This window comes from Globicephala melas, chromosome Y (assembly GCF_963455315.2).
Source record: "Globicephala melas chromosome Y, mGloMel1.2, whole genome shotgun sequence".
NCBI lineage: Eukaryota > Metazoa > Chordata > Mammalia > Artiodactyla > Delphinidae > Globicephala > Globicephala melas.
The window spans coordinates 413,818-429,854 of record NC_083336.1 but is presented as its reverse complement, the minus strand read 5'-3'; the positions used below and the strand labels follow the sequence as shown (position 1 = coordinate 429,854).

Below are 16,037 nucleotides of genomic sequence, written 5' to 3'. Positions count from 1 at the left end.
GAAGTACTGGTAGTGCTTGTTGGGAAAGATGATCTGCCACGGGTCTTTCACTCTTTCCCTGGGTATGCTAACAATGCGTCTATGTCATTTACCTATGCCCATTACCTAAGTCATTTCTCAGTTAGGAATCTTGAGCGATAAGGTAGCATCCCTCCACCTCCCAACACACAAATAGCAAGCTTCCTTATTAGTTAGTATAAAACTATTGGAATCCCCAAGCTCACTGTTTCTCAGCTGTGACGGAAATAGTGAAATGTGTGGCAAGAATATGTACTTCTTCACATCACTTGCGTGGGATTTAGGAAATAAGGGAAACCTGCAAACATGATAGTCATGCTGCTTGTTCTGCTGTAAGTAATAAAGTCATTGATCTTGTCCCTAGCTCCTATCTCTTACCAGGATCCACTAAATACTGCATTCTATACGAAACTTGTCCAGGTTACAGAAATGTATTTACTTAGTAAAAATTCAGCTGCGAATTTTACAGGATGTATGTACCCTTAAGTAAAAACATTTACCCGCCCCCCCCCCCCAAAGGCTCATGTCTAAGTATCAGCTATCAAAATCGTTCACAGGAGAAGGGAAGGCACGATGTAGGAGGCAAAAATAAGACCCAAAGGATTTTTATATGTAGGGTGCACTCTGATAGGGATTAGAACTTCCATTTCCCACTTACCATACCTATCTGTTGATCTTCATCAATTTACACTTTGTACATATTTTCTTTACAGAGAATCAAGGATGGTAATCTATGTCTTGAAAACTTCATAGAGTAATAAGTATTAACAACATCCCCATCATTAGCACACCTGCAATTGTATAATACTTGGATGGATGCTTGCAGGTGGACCCAGAAGATGAACAAATAGTACTAATTGAATCCATCAATATATTAAAAAATATTCTACACCAAGGCTAAGTGGCAGTTATCCCAAGAAAACAATATTGTTTTAACATATAAAAATAAATTAACAAAAGATTCCACATTAATAAAGAACAAAATCTACATGGTCACGTTAACATATCTCACACGGATAACCAACAAGCTTTCATCTTACTCTCTCAAAGAGGTGGCTGGCCCCCTGGATTCTACCAAATCGACAATTTTTCCCTCCTCAGCGCCCAAGGCCCTAGGAGAAGACTGAAGGGCTCGCAAAGCTAGGAGGTAGTAAGAGGTGGTGCCCAAAACTGAGTGTCGGAGATTGCCCAAGCACGGAACAAAAGTCAGTCACAGCTTTTTTTCCATTCAGGTCCATATTCTCCCTGGCATTCCGAATCTGCAAAAAAAGTGACATCGGATGTAGCATTCATACGGGTTTTTCGGCGGGGAAGAAATTCACATTGCAACAAAACCCAGCGATACAAGTGAACATGTCAGTGTGACGGCGATGGGTCACCACACGCGATTAATCTGTGTTTAATACCTTCTTCGAATTAGTTACTCCTCGGGAGTCCCAGTCTCAATACCGTACTTTTTTATTCTGGCCCGTTCTCAGTCCAGCTGTTCCCCTAAGGAGCTCCAGAACCGAAACGGGTTAGAGGAATGAGACCCATTACAGTCTGTGGAAGGGCATGCGCAACAGTTACTTCTCCGACGTGGTGTGTTTACCGTGTGGTCCCCACCCCTTCCCCAGCAGTGCAAGATCAGGGTGTCTCAGTCACACTGATTTGCTTCCGGCTTTGGGTTGGAACTTCTTTCCAGTTCCGGCTGAGTGAGGCCATGGGGGAGGGGAAAGGGAAAAAAAGGGAGGAACAGCTGACCGGCAAGGGACTGCGCAGGAGAAGGGGGAGAGGCCGAGAGGCGGGACTTGGCGGCAGAGCGTTGCGGGGATTGGTCCTCCAGGCTCCGGGTGGCGCTGAGGCTGGTGGGAATCTGCGCCGCTGTGGTTGCCACTGGCCCGGCGGTTTTGTTTTTTTTTTTTGTTTGCCGGATCCGCCATATTGAAGACGACGAGGCCAGGCGACTGCCTGAGCTCCAACGTCGCCGTACCTCGCCCTTTAGGGGGTCTCTTGAACTCAGCTACTTCCAGCCTCACCAGGCCTTACAGGAGCTTGACCCCGTGCCGCCTCTCCCTTACGGGAGACGGCCGCCTTAGCCCCTCATTTTGGTGTTGGTGTCGGCACCTAGGACTCCGTCGCTGCTTAGAGACTAGGCCCAAGAAGGTGAAGACCCCGCTGCCGGAGGACTAAGGACGTGAAACAGGAGAATCTCACCACTTGGAGCGCCTCTAAGCTCAGAGACACGCCGGCGCGAGAAAAAAAGAGGTAAGAGGGCCACAGAATGTGGAGGAGGATGGAGTGGGAATAGTGCCTTTTTCCTCACGCTGCGGTCCGGAACCCGGCATCTGCAGGTTTTTTCCTATTTGGGATGAGCTTTGCGTCTCCGTCAGCTATTACGTTGTCTGGTTTTGGGGTAAAAGCATCTGCATTATGCAGTGAGTGGCCACGCCACCCGCACTTCCCCGGGGTCAACAAATGGATCTGTTCAGTATTTCTTCCCTTCTCCTTGCCGAGCCTGGAGGTTTTTAGGTCCCTTGTTGTCCGTCCTAACTGGGCTGGAGTGTCCCTCACCGCTGTAAAGGGTGCGGATCCTCAGCTCTAGGAACATATCCGTGTTTTGAAGTGTAAGGGAAAATGGCTGACGTCTCTGCCCCTCCCTCTCTTTTCCGACACGCTTTTATCTATGGCTGGAGGCTAACCGCTCCATTAAAGGCCCTTGCGATATAATCCTCAGAGGACCCTTGATGTATCCTCTCTCGCGCTTGCCACCAAACGCCATCACTGAGACCGAGTGATTCGGAGTAGAGCTAGGTTCCAGCTACGCCTGGCTGTTAGATCTTGACGTTTGTCCATATCCCGAGATAGCCTCGGATAGCACACCAAAGTGGTGAGGGCCGAGGGTGAAAGATGTTTCAGTGAAGAACTGTTCCAAACTATGTTTTACTTTTTTGTTTTTGTCTGTTGCTATAAAAATACTAGCTTCATTCAGTTTCTTACTATTAAAACTTCATTTTTCTTAATGTCAGCTATTATGTTTCAGATATATAGTATACTTTTCGTTTTTATAAAATATTAATGTACAGTTGCAGAGCAGATATTTCAGTTATTTTATGGAATTCTGTTAAAATGTTACTGAATATGCCACTGTGCAGTTTCTGCTACAGGTGTTTAAATATGAGGTTTTTTTAACTTAATTCAGCGAGTTTTAAATGTGGTTTAAATAGTCATGCTGTATTTTGAAAATGATATACTTTGTAACTTTTACTTAACCAGTAAACACGTTCATCCTGAGAAGCTGTATAACACTTTATACGTACTCTCGGTCTTAGAAAATAATTTGGTATGCTCTGCTTAGGAAAGATCTTTTATTGGGTCTTATCATTAGAGATTATGTCCTGAGTAAGCAGTAGTTGACAAGAAGCCTTGGTGCTTATCTTAAATTTAAAGACAAATTTTCCTTGCTCTACTAATTCGATAATTAAAGCATGTAGTTTTAGTTTAAATGTTTTAAACTTCATTGTCCCAGTATTTGGGAACTATTTGCAATTATTGATTCAGAGGGCACCTGAGAATGTGTTGTATTTCATAAATTTCAAGATAAGATTTTTAAATTATAACTTTTTCTTTCTTACCCTTTTCCCTTACAATTTTAACACAAAAGTTTAACCTATCATCTTGATATTTTAATTATTGTTACTACTTCTTGCTTGGCCCTAATAATATCTAATGTTTCTTCTGAAGTTGGAGAAAATTTCTGTAGTGACAGCCTAACAGCAAAACATTACATTTGACAATTTAAGTTCTCAGGTAATTTTTAAGACAAGGTTTTACTTTAAACCATATTAGTGGGTAGAGATGGGTTTTTTCTTCTATGATTTTGAAATGTATTTTCAGATTTCAGTAAGATAAAGTACTTTTCATGGATAATTTTTGTTTGATGAAGTATTTCTAATGCAGCTTACTCTGTTTGAAATTGGATATTTGTAATGAAATTTCAACATTCAATTATTGTCTAGCTGGACAAATGCACACTTTCAGCTTTTTAATATTTTCACATTTGTTTCAGCATTTTAATGTGGACACCACATTTCTTTTTTTGTGTTTGTGTTAAAGGATTTGTCCTTACAAATTGGAATGACAATTGTGTCTTTTGGCCATTGTGTAAGTTAATTTTTTTTTTTTAAGTTAATTTTTTAACAACTTTAGTGAGGTATATTTTTTACATACCATAAAATTTACTTCTTTAACATATACAATTAGGCATAAATTTACAGTGCTGTAAAAACAACAAACCAATCCAATTTTTGAGTATTTCCATCACTCTGGTTACTACCGTTTACCTGCAGACATCCAGATCCTCAGATCCCACTCCCCCCGACCTTTAGTTTCTAGTCCCAGGCAATTTCTACTCTACTTCTTATCTCTAGAATTGCCTGTCATGGATGTTTCAGATAAATGGAATCATAAAATATGTAGTCTTTGTATCTGACTTCTTTCACTTAGATAATGTTTTTGAGGTTTATTCATATTGTAATATGCATCTGTATGCTCTGGACTTAAAGTAAAGCTCTTACAAACACTAATTTTCAAGTCTTGGTATGTGAACAATACATTTTTGTGTTGGGTAGATACCTGGGAGCAAAGTTATTGTATTGTAAATTTATGTTTAACTTAAACTGAGCAATTGTTTCCAAAGAGATTGCCTCCGTTTTACTTCCTACCAGGAGTTTATGAGGTTTCCAGTTCATTTTGAGTACATTTTGACTTTCTGGATATATCCATTCTAGTGGGTATGTAGTGGTATCTTATTGTGGTTAATTTGAACTTCCCTAGTAACTAATTATATTGGACATATTCTCATGTACTAATCAGCTGTTAGCAAATCTTTGGAGAAATGTCTGTCTAGACTCTGCTCATATTTTAAATTAGTTTTTTAAAATTGTTATTTGTTTAGGTTTTATCTTTTCTGTGATACATGACTTGCAGTATTTCTCCTCATCTGTGTTTTCTCTTTTCACTTTCTGTATGGCATGTTTTGAAGTGAGTAGTTTCAAATTTTGATGAAGTTCAGTTTATTGTTTTTCTTTATTTTAAAACTAATTGCTGTGTTGGGTCTTCGTTGCTGCTTGCAGGCTTTCTCTAGTAAGAGAAAGTGAGCGAGGTGAGTGGGGGCTACTCTTCATGGCGCCACATGGGCTTCTCATTGCGGTGGCTTCTCTTGTTGTGGAGCACAGGCTCTAGGCACACAGTCTTTAGTAGTTGCAGCACGTGGGTTCTGTAGTTGTGGCTTGTGGGCTTAGTTCCTCCGGGATCTTCCAGGAGCAGGGATTGAACCCGTGTCCCCTGCATTGGCAGGAGAATTCTTAACCACTGCGCCACCAGGGAGGTCCCTTAACGTTTTTCTTTTTATCACTTTTCAGTCTAGCCAAGAAATGCTTGCTTAACTGAAGGTCATAAAGATTCAGTCAAATTTCTTTCCTTAAGGATTTTATATTTGAAGTACTTAGTCTGTAATCCGTTTTGGGTTAACTTTTGTGGACTGTGTAAGTTAGGAATCCAAATTCATCTTTTATGTGGATATCCAGTTGTTTCAGTACAGGTTGTTCAAAAGACTTTTCTTTCGCCCTTGAATAGTCTTGGCACCCTTGTTGACAATTATTTGACATTCAAAGGTCTTATAAGTAAGGGCTTATTTCTGGACTGTCAGTTCTGTGCTGTTGATCTGTCTGGTGTATCCTCACACTAGCAATGGGTAAATTAATTTATATTCTAAATGACAGTGACAATTAAATTTTGTTTTAAATTGTGGTAAAATACACATAAAATTTGCTACCTTAACTGATTGTAAGGGTGTAGTTCAGTGGTGTTAAGTACATTTACATTGTTGGGCAAGCATCGTGAGAATACCACTTTTATGTTAAATGTCATTGCACTTTTACTTTGACCTTACGTTTCCCGAATCTTGATGTATTTTTCCTTATCTCAGCACTCAAGAAATAAATTTTTAGGGCTTCCCTGGTGGCGCAGTGGTTGAGAGTCCTCCTGCGGATGCAGGGGAGGTGGGTTTGTGCCCCGGTCCAGAAGATCCCACGTGCAGCGGAGCGGCTGGGCCTGTGAGCCATGGCTGCTGGGCCTGTGCACCGCGAGGGGAGAGGCCACAATGATGAGAGGCCCGCGTACTGCAATCAATCAATCAATCAATCAATCAATTTTTAACTTCCATGTAGTTCTTTTAGGAGCGTATTCATTACTTATGTAATGAACACATAAATATTCATTATTATTAGTCTTAACTTGAACAGAAAGTCTGATATTAGTATTTGGGAACGGGTTAATGCAGAGTTTTTTGCTCAACCCTGATAGTGTATTAAAATCACTTGTGCAGCTTTTAAAATAATGCTGATAATTATTTGTTATACTCCCCCAACCCCCTACCTCGCCCCAACTCTACCCACTTATCTAATTTGTCTAACATAAAGTCCTTAGAGTGATCTTTTAAGAGTGGGCAGTAATCACTTGTCAGTTGTTTATAAGCATGCAGCTGTAATCTTTTAGATGAATAAATAAAACCATGACTTTTTTGATAGTTTTTTAATTAATAGCAAATTTGTCTTTTGAGTTTTAGGCTCAGCTATGGTGATTCCAACCATAGTACCAATTATTTTCATAATATTCTATAATAAATCACTGGTTTATATTCTTTTTCATTTTTAAACATTGAAACTTAATGTATCAGAGTAGACTTAGGTTTGATTAAAATTTTTTGTTTGTAATATTGTTTTAAAGATTATTAAAATATTTCGTGACTGAGGAGTAGCCACAGAGATGTGTATTGAATAAAGTTCTCCCAGCATATTACTTTTACTTTTCATTCCCAGCATATTTAGAATATTTAAATTGTTTATTTCTTTTTTTTTTTTAATATAAATTTATTTATTTATTTATTTTTGGCTGTGTTGGGTCTTCGTTTCTGTGCGAGGGCTTTCTCTTGTTGTGGCAAGCGGGGGCCAGTCTTCATCGCAGTGCGCGGGCCTCTCACTGTTGCGGCCTCTCTTGTTGAGGAGCACAGGCTTCAGATGCGCAGGTTCAGTAGTTGTGGCTCACGGGCCTATTTGCTCTGTGGCATGTGGGATCGTCCCAGACCAGGGCTCGAACCTATGTCCCCAGCATTAGCAGGCAGATTCTCAACCACTGCGCCACCAGGGAAGGCCCTGGTGTGTTTATTTCTAAAAGTGTTTGAATAACATACTATTTGTAAGAGATAAAAAATTGAGGCATTTGTCTTCCTGTCATTCACTTAAGTCATCTATAAAAGACTGGTTTGTCGTGCAATTCTGTTCCCTCAATTTAAGTGTTATATCTTAGTGTTATAAAAGAAGAAAAAGAGACTGTATGAAACTTACAGCATTTTCTGTCTATTGGGGTTTGAATTTACCTATTTTTATTTTACTTTATTTTTATAAAGTGATCATTATTATATACATTTAAGGAAGATGTGAAAAATATTGTAGTTTGATGCAAAATCATATCTAAGTTTATTCTTTAAATACATGTGTGCTAGTCCTATGTTTTATCAAACGTACACATGCATTATGCACGTATTTGACAGTAAATCCTTTTTCTTACTCTGTTTTCATAGTCATTGTATAGTTATGATTTTCGACCTCAGCTTAGAATTACCTGTGGAGCTTATTGAAAATTTTAATTAGCTCCTAGGATAGATTCTAGGGGCTTCTAACTGAATAGTTCCAGGGTGGAACCTAGATATTAAGGGGGAAAAAAGAGAAACTTAATGGGTGATCATGATGTGCAGTTCCTTTTAGGGAAAGGGGAGACCTGAAGTGCTTTGAAAATTGTTATTCTGCCAGTAAGCAGCTGTATCCTCTTTGAGTGTTTAATGTCATTAGTGGTGCTATCAAAAATCTCATCCAAACTCATAGACACATAGTGAAAAGGATAACAGTAAAGAATGTGAGGAACTGGGTTCCACTTAGAATCACGATTCAATTATGTGTTTCTTACCACTTACAGTTTCAGCTCTACTACTCTTTTTGTTCCTTAAGACTTGTTTGCTTTTACCTTCAACAAATATTTGTTGGGCATCTGCTATGTACCTGGTCCTATCCTAAAGGCTTATCGCATACTGGTGTACAAAATACAGAAAAGATTGTTTTTTTCCTCAGACATTATGTTATATGCAGTGAATGGAGGTGGGTAGGACCAGATAATTTTGCTAGCTCTGATATTCCCTCATTCTTTTATTCTGCCTCAGTAACAGTAGGGTATAAGTTGTGTTATTAAGCCAGTGGAATTTCCCTGATACTTTTCAGCTTATGTCAGTTTAAAAAAGAAGAAAAAAGAACTTAAGTCTTCTCTCATGCAGTATAAGTATCAAGTATAGTAGAGCAGGAGTCTTTTTTTTATGCATTGGCTTTAGGAATACTTGATCTTGGTAAAGCTTTCAAGTTCCATTCCTCTTTTCTGTTTCTGTGCTCTATCTTGTGTCTTCATGTTATATGTGTGTTTTTCTGACCTTGTTTTAATTTTTTTTCAGTTTTTTTTTTAAACATCTTTATTGGGGTATAATTGCTTTACAATGGTGTGTTAGTTTCTGCTTTATAACAAAGTGATGTTCAGGTTTGATTAACATCTTCCTTCAGATTCTTTCAGATTCAGATCTTAACCTGAGGTCAGGTTAAGATCCTGAGCCACTATTCCTAGCACTGGAAAGTGTCTGACATGTAGGGAGTAACCATTGTTGAATAATCAGATCAGTTCACCATTGTCTACATGATTTCTCCTTTCTATTTTTGTGATTTCATTAATAGTTTTCATTACTTAGTTTAGTTTGACTTCACCTGTTAATCATTTTAAGTTGAGTAGTACAGGAAGGGAATTTTAGATTTAATAAAGCTCATTTTACAGATGGACAGAACTGTCTCAGAGAGGGGAAAGAGCTTGACAAACATAGTACAGAGTCATCCATTACCTTTTCTCTGAAGTTGCTGTCATAAACTGTCTTATCTAACAAGTTGTTGATAATTAACCTTTCTGGATCCTGATGCCTTTTTATTTGTCTTCTCACCTAATACTGAGTTATTTCATATTTGTTAATTCTCCCCCTTGTACTGGATAATGAACTTGGCAAGGTCAGGAATACTTTCCTGTATATTTTCTGCGTTTTACAGAAAAACTAGAATAATATTGTGCCTGGTAATGGACAACATTTTTACTTTATTTCCAAAACCCAGAAATACTGTGCATATTGATGCATTACTTGATGGTACCTCACAGTTTATTGTTTTTTGTAATTGATGAATCCCATGATCATTAAACATATTGGAAAACCAAATTAAAGAAATTGCTTTACTTTGGATAATATTTGAGCTGGTAACTTGAAGATTAGATTTCATTTTCTATCACAGCAGGTGAAGTGGAATGAGACATTTTAAGAAAAGAGAATAAGGGAAGTCTCGCTTTTCTGTTTTGTATGCCAATTTCATTTCTGTTAATTTAATTGGCTACTGAACGTTGTAAGGTTATTGATCACCTTTTTCTTGTTTTTTTTTTTTTTCCTTAAGTAGCTATTATTGGGAACTTCTAATGAGTCTGGTTAGTTTTGACCATCAGAAGTTATATGGCATTAGTCCCATGTTCTGTGTAAACAGAATATGTATTTATCTCTGAGAAATTTGATTGTTCTTTTAGTAATGCTTCAAGAACTTAGAATAGTGCTGTACGAATAACAAGTATATCATTTTTTCTATAAACATACAGAAAAATTTACCTGGAGGACTAATTAAAAATACACAGTTGGACTCCATCCTCAGATTTCTAGATTATCTAAGTCTGGAGTGAGACCCTTGAGATTTTGCATTTCTAGTAAGTTCTCAGGTGATACTGAAGCTGCTGGTCTTAAAAGAGACCTTGAGAGCTGTTGACTTAGAGTTTATTTCCAGTGTAGCCTTTTTTTTTTTTAAGGGAACTTTATTTTTTATTTATTGAATTTTATTTATTTATTTTGGTTGCGTTGGGTCTTTGTTGGTGCGTGCGGGCTTTCTCTAGTTGCAGCACGCAGGGGCTACTCTTCATTGCAGTGCATGGGCTTCTCATTGCGATGGATTCTCTTGCTGCAGAGCACGGGCTTTAGGCATGCAGGCTTCAGTAGTTGTGGCGCACAGGCTCTAGAGCTCAGGCTCAGTCGTTGTGGTGCACAGGCTTAGTTGGTTCTCAGCATGTGAGATCTTCCTGGACCAGGGCTCGAACCCGTGTTCCCTGCACTAGCAGGTGGATTCTTTTTTTTTTTTTTTTTTTTGTGGTATGCGGACCTCTCACTGCTGTGCCCTCTCCTGCTGCAGAGCATGGTCTCCGGGTGCGCAGGCCCAGTGGCCATGGCTCACGGGCCCAGCCGCTCCGCGGCATGTGGGATCTTCCCGGACTGGTGCACGAACCCATGTCCCCTGCATCTGCAGGCGGACCCTCAACCACTGCGCCACCAGGGAAGTCCAGGCAGGCGGATTCTTAAGCACTGTGCCACCAGGGAAGCCCTAGCCTACCTTTCTTTCTAAGCACTTGTACACACGTGTATGTTTGTGTGTGTGTGCTTTTGTGTGTATGAAAGTTAATGCATATTGTTGACTGGTGAAAAGGTTTGGAGCCCATAAAAGAGAAATAGAAGGCAAAACACCACGTACAGATATTTTATTTCCGTGATACCACCATGTAGAAGCAATCATGTTATTAGGTATTTTTTAACTTTTTTGTGTTCATTTTTTAAAAATAAATGAAAACACTGAAAAGTACAAGTTAGTACTTTGTCATTTAAAAAGTTATACATAGGATTTTTCAGGTCTTTTAATACTCCATTTTATAAGTGTATTGTGATTTATTTACTGTTTCCCTTGGTGCCCTCTTTAGACTGTCAGCGGTTTTTGTTAGGTGTATGCTGTGATGAACATTTTCATTTTGGTGAATATTTGAATATTATGTTGAATCAAAGCTTTCATTAGTTGCAGTATATTTCAGTTTAGTAAAGTTTTTTCATGTTCTTTGTCTCTACTTCCTTAAGGCTTTAGCATTTAGATATGTGCTATCTGTTCATTCTGCCTGGGAGACGTCTTCATAATCCTTGTTTCTGTGTCAGATACTGCTGCTCCTCCTCTCCCCTTCCCCCACCCCCACCCCAGCTCCCTACCATATTGCTCAGAACTCTCATCATGAATTTAATTAACATTTCCAGCGTTAAAAGCCACACACACACAACTGAAAAGTTCTCTTAATTTTTTTCTTTTTTTTGTGGTATGCGGGCCTCTCACTGTTGTGGCCTCTCCCGTTGCGGAGCACAGGCTCCGGACGCGCAGGCTCAGCGGCCATGGCTCACGGGCACAGCCGCTCCGCGGCATGTGGGATCCCCTCGGACCGGGGCACGAACCCGTGTCCCCTGCATCGGCAGGCGAATTCTCAACCACTGCGCCACCAGGGAAGCCCTCTCCTGTCTTTACTTATTTTGACTCAGGATTTTCCATGCACACCCTAGGCTTACAGCTTTGCAACTTTGTTCAGTTCCTTTTGGGAGGATTTTCCTTTTCTTTGTTAGTGCCAGTTATTTTTCATTTTCAGTGGCTGAGGTTTATATGTAGGATGGTTCACGTAAGTAAAATCGTCTTAGGCTCTTTTAAATGAGGTTTTAAAAAACTTTCTCCTTAGTATTTTTCTGTCAGATAGTTGTTTCCAATGCAAGTTTAGCCTCTGTTTTCTTTTTAATCTGTGTGCTGGGACATGAGATTCATTCATTGTGTTTGAATGTAGCACACTGTTTGTACTTGAAGTGGTTGCCCAGACGTTTATGTAAATAATTACAGATAATCGCATGTAATCATATTCAATTGATATACTTGTTATTCATAGCATTTGTATGAATCTATTAAGCAGGATAAAAACAGTAGATATGTTATCTGTTTTATGTAATTCAGTATCAGGGTTTACAGCAATAGATTTCAACTTTGGCTGATTTTGCCTTCTTATTAGAGAATCAGCAGTGTCGAAAAATACTTTTGGTTTTCATGATTTGGGTGGCTTCAACCAACTTGTGAGTTATTTAACCTTAAAATGAGAGACTTGGGGACTTCCCTGCTGGTCCAGTGGTTAAGACTCCACGATTCCATTGCTGGGGTCACGGGTTCCATCCTTGGTCAGGGAACTAAGATCCCACATGCTGTTAGGTGTGGTCAAAAAAGAAAAAAAGACAGAGAGAAACTTAGACTCAGTATTTGCTATTTTATCTTACTATAATTCTTTAGTTGTAGTTATTCATTTAATGCCATTGATGGTTCTGGGTCAGGGTCTCTCTAGAGATTTTACTCAGGGTGCCAGCTGTGAGTAGCAGTCTTCTATCTGAAGGCTTGACTGAGACTGGAGTATTCACATCTGTGATGACTTATTCAAAAGACTGTTGGCAGGAGGCATCAGTTCCTTGGATCGCTCTGTACTGCTGCTTCAGTGTTTTGGGGCAAGTGTTAGCTGCCTTGTTAAGAATACCTTTGTTAAGCTTTAAGAATACTAATACTGCTAAAAAATTTTTGTACCTTGCTAGGGAAAATAATATTGAGGAATTTCAGTTTTTTCTCACATGAAAAGTAGAAATATGCAGTGATTAAAGTTGGTGTAGACAATTGCAGGTAAAATTGCATGTTCTTTGTTTTTTATCACAGTAAGATAATTAGCAAAAGGAGCTTATTTTGTATGTTGGACTTAACAGGCTAGCAGTTCTCAATTTTTTTGGTTTCAAGGCTCCTTAACAGTAAAAAGTTTTGAGAATCTCATGAAGCATTAGTTTCTGTGTGTTATCTCTTGATATTTACCATGTTGTAAATTTAATTACAGATGAAAAATTGTTCAGTATTTCATTTGAAAACCAATTACATGGTAACAAATATTTTTGTGAAAGATAGCTATTTTCCAAGTGGAAAAATTTTTAATAAACTATTTTTTAGAGGAGTTTTAGGTTTGCAGGAAGACTACACAGAAAATAGAGTTCCTATCCGTCCCCTTTTCTCTGTTGTTCACTTCTTGCTTCAGTATGATGTATTTGTTATGACTGATAAATTTGTATTGATACGTTAGTCTTAACTAAAGGCCATAGTTTTATGTTAGGGTTCATTCTTTATATTGTGCAATTCTGTTGGTTAGGACAAATGTATAATGTCATGCATTCATCATTATAGGGAAAAGTTGCAGGTCCCTAAAATGCCCTGTGCTCTACTCATTCATCTCTTCTTCCCACTCCCTGAATACTTGGTAGCCACTAAAGTTTCTGCTGTCTCCATAGTATTACCTTTTCCAGAATGTAATCCAGAATCATACAGTATGTAGGCTTTTCAGACTGGTTATAAAGAAAACACTTTGCAACAGTATGAATCTGAGACTTCTCCATGTCTTTTTGTTGCATGATGTCATTTATTTCATCTATGAATAATACTGTATTATTTGAGTGTATTTTTGTTGTTGTTTTTGTTTACCTATCTTGGTTGCTTCCAACTTTTGGCAAATGTGAATAGAGCTGCTAGAAACTTTTGTGCGCAGGTTTTGCCCAGGTTTGGACATAAGTTTTTTGCTTTTTTTAAAAAATAAATTTATTTACATTTGGCTGCATTGGGTCTTCATTGTTACGCATGGGCTTTCTCTGTTTGCAGCGAGCAGAGGGCTACTCTTTGTTGTGATGCAGAGGCTTCTCATTGCGGTGGCTTCTCTTGTTGCGGAGCACAGGCTCTAGGTGCGTGGGCTTCAGTAGTTGTGGCACACGGTCTCAGTAGTTGTGGTGTATGGGCTTAAGTTGCTCTGCAGCATGTGGGATCTTCCTGGACCAGGGCTTGAACCTGTGTCCCCTGCATTGGCAGGTGGATTCTTAACCACTGTGTCACCAGGGAAGTCCCTGGTGTTTTTTAAAAATAAATTTATTTATTTATGGCTGTGTTGGGTCTTCGTTGCTGCACGTGGGCTTTCTCTACTAGCAGAGAGCCGGGGCTACTCTCCATTGCATTGCATGGGCTACTCATTGTGGTGGTTTCTCTTGTTGCAGAGCACAGGCTCTAGGCGCGCAGGCTTCAGCAGTTGTGGCGCACGGGCTTAGTTGCTCCACGGCATGTGGGATCTTCCAGCACCAGGGCTTGAACCTGTGTCCCCTGCATTGGCAGGTGGATTCCTAACCACTGCACCACCATGGAAGCCCTGGACATATGTTTTCGTTTGGGTAAATATCTAGGTGTATGATTGCTGGTTTGTATGGTAAACCTATTTTTAGTTTGTAAGAAACTGCTAAATTGTCTTTCAAAGTGATGGACTACCATTTTGTATTCTCACCAGCAGTGTGTGAAAGTTTTTCAATAAGGGGAATAAGGCTATCATTTTTATATTCTGGGTATGAGGACTAAAATATTTGGTTTTTTCTGTAAATAGACTAAATAAGGGTAACAATGATTTAATCTATTTTGGTAGCCATTATAGATCACCATGCTTCTAGATCCTCAGGGAAGAAATTAGTGAGAGTGATTCAGAGATAGTTTTTGATCAATATATGAGAATAAGATTCTGGATTTGGGGTGAGGAATTTCTTAACATCAGTTTGTGGAAACAGTTACAAAGGACATATGATAATTGGGAGTCCTTGGTATTTGTTTATGCAAATTCTGCCAGTGGTTGCTAGATTGGTGGAACACTTGACATATCTTACAGGCTTTTTGGGATTCATCATGAGCAAAACTCTAAGGCTGTTGTCATTATGGAGTTTATGTTTTACTGTCTTACAGAGAGATATTCACATAGATTCCAAAAAAAGGAAAGTGCAGGAGGCTGTGAGAGCCAAATGCAGGGGGATTGATGAGACTTGTCAGGGATACTTCAGAAAGGCCACATTTGAGTTGAAAGTTGCAGAATGAGTACAGAATTAACCAGACAAATTGCTGGTGCAAAGGTCCCAGAAATAACATGTGGAACAAAATTTAAAGGAACATGAAGAAGGAAAAAAAATTACTTTTAAATTAATATTTAGGTTTATTCTCCTGAAAATAGGATTCTCACTCAAATTTTGTTTTCTTATGAGAGAGGGAAAACTCTTGTAAGATCACTTATTAGGTAGTTGATTGTCTATTAGCAGCTAGTTTTATAAACATTTTGAGAAACTGTTGTTTGTATGCATTGTTCTATATAAACTACACTTTGTAAAGGCTTGCATTTTAGCATTGCATCTATATGATCGTAGACATATGTTAATAAGCCCATAGATAGCATATGAGGCTCATGATGCATGACAGGGAAGTAATAATTAAGAATTGCTGTTTTGTTTTAAGATACTCGTCCAGACTACCAGTACATTAAAGATACGCCTTCAGCCTTAACCGAATGCACTGTAGCAATTCAAGTTTTAATTTTAAATATTTGTATTAAAATTTAAATGTGTTAATTTAGAAATAGGTACTTTTATACTTTACCTTATTCTTTTACATAGGACTTAAAAATGCTTACTGAATCATAGTACAGAATAAACTATTATATGCATTTAACTCAGTGTTTCATGTATATTTTTATAATACTAATTGCAAAATAGTTTGTAAGTAGTTTAAGATAGTTATTGTTTACTGTCTTAGAATGGTTTGCAAGAGCAGTGAGGTTTAGTTAGCTTCATGAAGGCTAAGTATAGGTTGAGCTTTTCTGTTATACTGCTTGAATCTACTGAGTCCAGATTATATGTATATTATCTAAATTGTATTAAAACATACATAAGAAAATTTAGCACTTTCCTCTTTTCAGCTATACCGTTTAGTGACATTAAGTACATTCATTCACATTGTTATGCAGCCACCACCATTCATTTCCAGAACTTTATTCATCTTGTAAAAGTGAAACGATACCATTAAACAATAACCATTTCCCCTTTCTCCTAGCTCCTGGCAATTACCCTTCTACTTTTTGTCTCTCTGAATTTGATTACATACCTTATTTGAGTGTAATCATAAGTTATTTGTCCTTTTGTGACTGGCTTA

General features: G+C 38.5%; 1 protein-coding gene across 2 annotated transcripts in view; it reads left to right on the top strand.

Annotated features, from left to right (window-relative positions):
• The first annotated feature begins 1,949 nt into the window (after positions 1 to 1,949).
• The window catches only part of LOC115849627 (ubiquitin carboxyl-terminal hydrolase 9X-like), a 145,920-nt gene continuing 131,832 nt past the window's right edge, over positions 1,950 to 16,037 (top strand). For both annotated transcript variants that reach the window (XM_060293114.2, XM_030851098.3), the window contains exon 1: positions 1,950 to 2,265. The gene's annotated coding sequence lies outside the window, so the exon portion shown is untranslated. The remainder of the gene's footprint in view (positions 2,266 to 16,037) is intronic.